The sequence below is a fragment of the Pseudophryne corroboree genome, chromosome 11, assembly GCF_028390025.1.
Source record: "Pseudophryne corroboree isolate aPseCor3 chromosome 11, aPseCor3.hap2, whole genome shotgun sequence".
NCBI lineage: Eukaryota > Metazoa > Chordata > Amphibia > Anura > Myobatrachidae > Pseudophryne > Pseudophryne corroboree.
Genome location: NC_086454.1, coordinates 158,483,586 through 158,491,319, shown reverse-complemented (window position 1 = coordinate 158,491,319; position 7,734 = coordinate 158,483,586). Strand labels below are relative to the sequence as shown.

At 47.3% G+C, this 7,734-nt stretch overlaps 1 pseudogene; it reads left to right on the top strand.

Moving 5' to 3' along the window:
- The first annotated feature begins 6,692 nt into the window (after positions 1-6,692).
- Positions 6,693-6,811, top strand: LOC134970438 (5S ribosomal RNA; annotated as a pseudogene).
- Positions 6,812-7,734: the final 923 nt, after the last annotated feature.

Sequence of the window (7,734 nt, the reverse complement as noted above, 5' to 3'; positions counted from 1 at the left end):
TGTAGCCAGCACAGAGTGTGTAATGGTTAGCATTACTGCCTCACAGCACTGAGATCATGGATTTGATTCCCACCATGGCCCTAACTGTGTGGAGTTTGTATATTCTCCCCGTACTTGCGTGGGTTTCCTCCGGGTACTCCAGTTTCCTACCACAATCTAAAAATATACTGATAGGTTAATTGGCTCCCAACAAAAAGTAACCCTAGCGTGAATGTGTCTGTGTGTATATGTGATAGGGAATATAGGGGGTCATTCCGAGTTGTTCGCTCGTTGCCGATTTTCGCTATGCTGCGATTTGTTGTTAACTGCGCATGCGCATGGTACGCAGAGCGCATGCGCTTAGTTATTTAACACAAAACTTAGCTGTTTTGCTGTGGCTTCTGCGGCGCTTTTCAGTCGTACTGGTGTTCGGTAAATGATTGACAGGAAAGGGGCGTTTCTGGGCGGCAACTCAGCGTTTTCCCGGTGTTTGCAAAAAAACGCAGGCGTGTCAGGGAAAAACGCGGGAGTGGCTGGAGAAACGGGAGAGTGGCTGGCCGAACGCAGGGCGTGTTTGTGACGTCAAACCAGGAACTAAACGGACTGAGCTGATCGCAATTCGTGAGTAGGTCCGGAGCTACTCAGAAACGGCAAAGAATTATTTAGTAGCAATTCTGCGAACCTTTCGTTTGCAATTCTGCTATGCTAAGATACACTCCCAGAGGGCGGCGGCCTAGCGTGTGCACTGCTGCTAAAAGCAGCTAGCGAGCGAACAACTCGGAATGAGGGCCATAGAGTGTAAGCTCCACTGGAACAGGGACTGATGTGAATAGCTGAATATTCTCTGTAAAGCGCTGCGGAATATGTGTGCGCTATATAAATAACTGGTAATAAATAAATAATAGTCAGGAGGGGTTGCTGCCACACAAAGAGCTGCAAAGAAGGGGGCAGGTGTAAGCTCGGTATGAACAAGCAGAGGATGCCACGTTGGAAGGACCTTGTACTGTCAAGTTCTGTGCTAGCTGCGCCGAGAGTGCTCGTTCGGTGCAGATGTAGCCATGATGAGCGTGGCTACATCTGTATTACAGTCACATTAATAAGTGGTTTGTTCATTCATAGACTCTCACATTGCAATGTTCATGTAAGTGGAGAGCAGGGGAAATGGAGATTTTTGAAGGTAGGCGCTAGTCACACGATATGTACAGGCAACACCCCCTGTGCAGACCACACCTCCACAACACTAGTTACACCCCCACATCACTAGTCACACTCTTGGTGTGCTGGTCACACCCCTTGCGGCAGCACACAATAGGCCCTTCATAAATTTCAGCTCCAGGCCCAAGTGGACCTTAATCTGGCACTGCACACATGGGAAGGCTCTGTGTACCTCTTTTAAGGAGGAGGGATGGAGACGGGTAAATGTGTAAAGCCTCCTAACGGTAATATAACTTCTGTGCTCCCATCTAAAAATGGTTCTGTAGCTGCCTCCTACTGCATAGTCACTGTGTCAGTGTCAGACAGGGGGGCTGCAGCTGTGATGTTCCCGGCCGTAAACTGTTTCTAATGGTACCCATAGATCAGCAGCCCGATTTCCCAATCCACTGACCGGATCCAGAGATCGGCAGCCAGCGACGATTGGCAATACCATGAGGAATCAGGGAAATTAAACATGTTAAAAATGGTAATTTGCCGATCAAGACCATTTCAGGTTGGGAACAGGGAGTCAGGATTTTTAAACATGTTTAATATTCCCGTTTCACCAGCGCAGCACGCCTGCAGCTGCAGTACTGTGCAGCGCGCTGATCCTGTCCTCCTCACACCCATCCCGTGCACTTCAGCTGGAGGTTGGAGGAGCTCACTCCTGAGCTCTGTCTTCGGCTTTCCGGACCCACAGTGTGTCAAGGGAGAGATGTCACAACATCATGAGGGTGGTGGAGGCTGAGAGGCACAGAGTGAAGGGGGGAGACTCGGAGATACAAAGTGGGGTGGAATGTAAGAGATGTGTGGAAGGGAGACGCAGGTGGGAGATGTTGATGAGGCTGATGCAGGGAGGTGATGATAGTGGGAGTGAGAGATGACGCAGAGAGGGTAGGAGATGGTGTGGCTGAGAGAAGCAACTGTGAGATGATGGTGTGGATCAGAGATAATGCAAGGAGGGGATGATTGGTGGAGGTGAGAGACGATGCAAGGAGAGAAGGATATGGTGTGGCTGATAGATGCAGATGGGAGATGAGGGTGTGGCTGAGAGACACAGGGAGGAGATGATGGTGTTGCTTGGAAACACAGGGGACAGGTGGTGACACGAGTCTGGTTGAACTTCTGTTGCATAATGATGATCTTGGTTATATTACTACACAAACAGGCATCTTCTGGACCATGTAATTTCCTATATGAATAGTGAATACCGACTGAAGACTGTCTGCCTATGGAGGACATTTCTTTAGAGGTTCACCGTTGGAGAAACCACTATATGGGTAAGGTGCACATGAAATGGAAAATAAGATTTTACTTACCGATAAATCTATTTCTCGTAGTCCGTAGTGGATGCTGGGGACTCCGTCAGGACCATGGGGATTAGCGGCTCCGCAGGAGACAGGGCACAAAAATAAAGCTTTAGGATCAGGTGGTGTGCACTGGCTCCTCCCCCTATGACCCTCCTCCAAGCCTCAGTTAGGATACTGTGCCCGGACGAGCGTACACAATAAGGAAGGATTTTGAATCCCGGGTAAGACTCATACCAGCCACACCAATCACACCGTACAACTTGTGATCTGAACCCAGTTAACAGTATGACAACGTAGGAGCCTCTGAACAGACGGCTCACAACAAGAACAACCCGATTTTTTTGTAACAATAACTATGTACAAGTATTGCAGACAATCCGCACTTGGGATGGGCGCCCAGCATCCACTACGGACTACGAGAAATAGATTTATCGGTAAGTAAAATCTTATTTTCTCTAACGTCCTAGTGGATGCTGGGGACTCCGTCAGGACCATGGGGATTATACCAAAGCTCCCAAACGGGCGGGAGAGTGCGGATGACTCTGCAGCACCGAATGAGAGAACTCCAGGTCCTCTTTAGCCAGGGTATCAAATTTGTAGAATTTTACAAACGTGTTCTCCCCCGACCACGTAGCTGCTCGGCAGAGTTGTAATGCCGAGACCCCTCGGGCAGCCGCCCAGGATGAGCCCACCTTCCTTGTGGAATGGGCCTTGACAGATTTAGGCTGTGGCAGGCCTGCCACAGAATGTGCAAGTTGAATTGTGCTACAAATCCAACGAGCAATCGTCTGCTTAGAAGCAGGAGCACCCAGCTTGTTGGGTGCATACAGTATAAACAGTGAGTCAGATTTTCTGACTCCAGCCGTCCTTGAAATATATATTTTCAATGCCCTGACAACGTCCAGCAACTTGGAATCCTCCAAATCGCTAGTAGCCGCAGGCACCACAATAGGCTGGTTCAGGTGAAACGCTGACACCACCTTAGGCAGAAAATGAGGACGCGTCCGCAGTTCTGCCCTGTCCGAATGGAAAATCAGATATGGGCTTTTATACGATAAAGCCGCCAATTCTGACACTCTCCTGGCTGAAGCCAGGGCCAGTAGCATGGTTACTTTCCATGTAAGATATTTCAAATCCGCCGATTTGAGTGGCTCAAACCAATGGGATTTGAGAAAATCCAAAACTACATTAAGGTCCCACGGAGCCACTGGGGGCACAACCGGGGGCTGTATATGTAGTACTCCTTTTACAAAAGTCTGGACTTCAGGAACTGAAGCCAATTCTTTCTGGAAGAAAATCGACAGGGCCGAAATTTGAACCTTAATGGACCCCAACTTGAGGCCCATAGACAATCCTGTTTGCAGGAAATGTGGGAATCGACCCAATTGAAATTCCTCCGTGGGGGCCTTCCTGGCCTCACACCACGCAACATATTTTCTCCAAATGCGGTGATAATGTTGTGCAGTCACCTCCTTCCTGGCTTTAACCAGTGTAGGAATGACCTCTTCTGGAATGCCTTTTTCCCTTAGAATTCGGCGTTCAACCGCCACGCCGTCAAACGCAGCCGCGGTAAGTCTTGGAATAGACACGGTCCCTGCTGAATCAGGTCCCGTCTTAGAGGTAGAGGCCACGGATTTTCCGTGAGCATCTCCTGAAGTTCCGGGTACCAAGTTCTTCTTGGCCAATCCGGAGCCACGAGTATCGTTCTTACTCCCCTTTGCCGTATAATTCTCAGTACTTTGGGTATGAGAGGCAGAGGAGGAAACACATACACTGACTGGAACACCCACGGTGTTACCAGAGCGTCCACAGCTATTGCCTGAGGGTCTCTTGACCTGGCGCAATACCTGTCCAGTTTTTTGTTGAGGCGAGACGCCATCATATCCACCTTTGGTTTTTCCCAACGGTTCACAATCATGTGGAAAACTTCTGGATGAAGTCCCCACTCTCCCGGGTGTAGATCGTGTCTGCTGAGGAAGTCTGCTTCCCAGTTGTCCACTCCCGGAATGAACACTGCTGACAGTGCTATCACATGATCTTCCGCCCAGCGAAGAATCCTTGCAGCTTCTGCCATTGCTCTCCTGCTTCTTGTGCCGCCCTGTCTGTTTACGTGGGCGACTGCCGTGATGTTGTCCGACTGGATCAACACCGGCTGACCCTGAAGCATGGGTTTTGCCAGGCTTAGAGCATTGTAAATCGCTCTTAGCTCCAGTATATTTATGTGAAGAGACATCTCCAGGCTTGACCATAGTCCCTGGAAGTTTCTTCCCTGTGTGACCGCTCCCCAGCCTCTCAGACTGGCATCCGTGGTCACCAGGACCCAGTCCTGTATGCCGAATCTGCGGCCTTCTAACAGATGAGCACTCTGCAACCACCACAGAAGAGACACCCTTGTCCGTGGCGATAAGGTTATCCGCTGATGCATCTGCAGATGCGATCCGGACCATTTGTCCAGCAGATCCCACTGAAAAGTTCGTGCGTGGAATCTGCCGAATGGGATTGCTTCGTAAGAAGCCACCATCTTTCCCAGGACTCTTGTGCATTGATGCACAGACACTTTTCCTGGTTTTAGGAGGTTCCTGACAAGTTCGGATAACTCCTTGGCTTTCTCCTCCGGAAGAAACACCTTTTTCTGAACCGTGTCCAGAATCATTCCCAGGAACAGCAGACGTGTTGTCGGGGTCAACTGAGATTTTGGAAAATTCAGAATCCACCCGTGTTGTTGCAGCACTACTTGGGTTAGTGCTACTCCGTCCTCCAGCTGTTCTCTGGACCTTGCCCTTATCAGGAGATCGTCCAAGTAAGGGATAATTAATATGCCTCTTCTTCGCAGAAGAATCATCATTTCGGCCATTACCTTGGTAAAGACCCGAGGTGCCGTGGACAATCCAAACGGCAGCGTCTGAAACTGATAATGACAGTTTTGCACCACGAACCTGAGGTACCCTTGATGTGAAGGGCAAATTGGGACATGCAGGTAAGCATCTTTTATGTCCAGGGACACCATAAAGTCCCCTTCTTCCAGATTCGCTATCACTGCTCTGAGTGATTCCATCTTGAACTTGAATTTTTGTATGTACAGGTATGTACAGGTTCAAAGATTTCAGATTTAGAATAGGTCTTACCGAGCCGTCCGGCTTCGGTACCACAAATAGCGTGGAGTAATACCCCTTTTCCTGTTGTAGGAGGGGTACCTTGACTATCACCTGCTGAGAAAACAGCTTGTGAATGGCTTCCAATACCGTCGCCCTGTCTGAGGGAGACGTTGGCAAAGCAGACTTTAGGAACCGGCGAGGGGGAGACTTCTCGAATTCCAACCTGTAACCCTGAGATACTACCTGCAGGATCCAGGGGTCCACCTGTGAGCAAGCCCACTGCGCGCTGAAATTCTTGAGTCGACCCCCCACCGTTCCTGAGTCCGCTTGTAAAGCCCCAGCGTCATGCTGAGGGCTTTGCAGAACCCGCGGAGGGCTTCTGTTCCTGGGAAGGAGCTGCTTGCTGCCCTCTCTTACCCTTTCCTCTGCCTCGGGGCAGATATGACTGTCCTTTTGCCCGCTTCTTATAGGACCACAGTGAACAAGCCACCTCAGGTGAAACGGCCGTCTGTGTTATGTGGTGCTGAACAGTGCACGGTTCAGCCCACCATCTTTCCTGGTATCGTATCACCTATGTTAAATTTTGATATTTGATATTTAATTTTGATCTACCAACAGGTAATTTGCTGAATTCCCTTTTCTTGCCATTTTTTTCTTTTATTTCGATCATTGTGACAAACAAGTAATATACTGCATTATTGACATTCAGTTCTCCTTTTTATATTTCTAAAACCTACCCCAGTTGCTCCAAGAGAAACAAACTCTCACCTAGGACAATATATGATTATATGATCCCTATCTTGGAACTTTGATTACCTAAGAAAACTTTAAGATATCTGTGTAATTCCACCCCTTTTTTCTACAAGCACAGGCAACCCGCCTCTCTCGTCCACTATCCATCACTATATGGTGCGGCGAACAACAGGGGGCGGGCCCTGTACTTAATTGTTTCCTATACCTCACTCATTCAGCACTCACTCATCCAAAAGGCCAGTCATCTAAATTCCTGGCAATACGACAACAACTGATAGACTGTGCATCCTAATGGATAGTAGAAGTGCTCTTTTTGGTATGTGCCAATAACCATACACTCTCTCATTCACAATGCATGTGATATTACTGCCATATCTCTCTGGTTACGCCCAATCTCGCCTGATCTTGGAAGCTAAGCAGTGAGGAGCCTGAATAGTACCTAGGTGGGAGACTACTAGGGAATATCAGGTGCAGTAATAGACACCTGTATCCAAATGTGAAAAGCAGAAGTGCTGGAGCAACCTTTGACCTTACTGAATTTCATCCCTTTTTTTCCCTCTCTTAATTGTCTGATCACAGACTTGTTAAATATATTATTATCTGTGTACATGAAACTGGAGTATTGGAGCAATAATGTGCATCTGATTTCAGATTCGAGAAAGTTAGAATTGGCAATTTACCTCCTACTAGGATACCAGGATAAATTCATCACAATTGGCATTGGTCAATAGACCTATACCTCTAAGTTTACTAAAAACTGCTGTTACATCCTATGCCATTGTGATTCTTATCAGAAACTCTGTTTTCTTGTTATGTAGAAATCAATTTTGATATTTTCATCTTAGGTGTCACTATCACCTCACTTATTACATCATTAAGAATGTTTATTTTCAAGTTTTTCTTTAACTATTAAAATCTCTCAGAATCTATTTTCAGATTTCCATGAGAACAGTAGAGAGAGATTCAGAATCTCCCTCCTTTTTTGTCCTTCTCTTTTAGGACTATAGGTGTATACATATATGTGTGTGTTTGTCAAGGTACTATATTCTATCTTATTCTAATTAAAAGTTAAGTTTTATTTAAGCGTGCCCCAACATAGAGTCTCTCTTTTCCTCCTCAAACAATACTAAGTATTATTGACTCTGGGTGCACCACCAACCACAACAAACTCCTTGAATACCATTTACAGGCATTCCTTATGTAAATGCACTGTTGGTCACATGGGACAAATTTCATAAAGAGCCCTTTACAAAAAGATTAATTGTAGTCCTGTGCGGCACCTAATCAATCCTTTTTCTTATAGGACCGAAAGGACTGCGGCTGAAAAGACGGTGTCTTTTTCTGTTGGGAGGGGGTCTGAGGTAAAAAGGTGGATTTCCCGGCAGTTGCCGTGGCCACCAAAT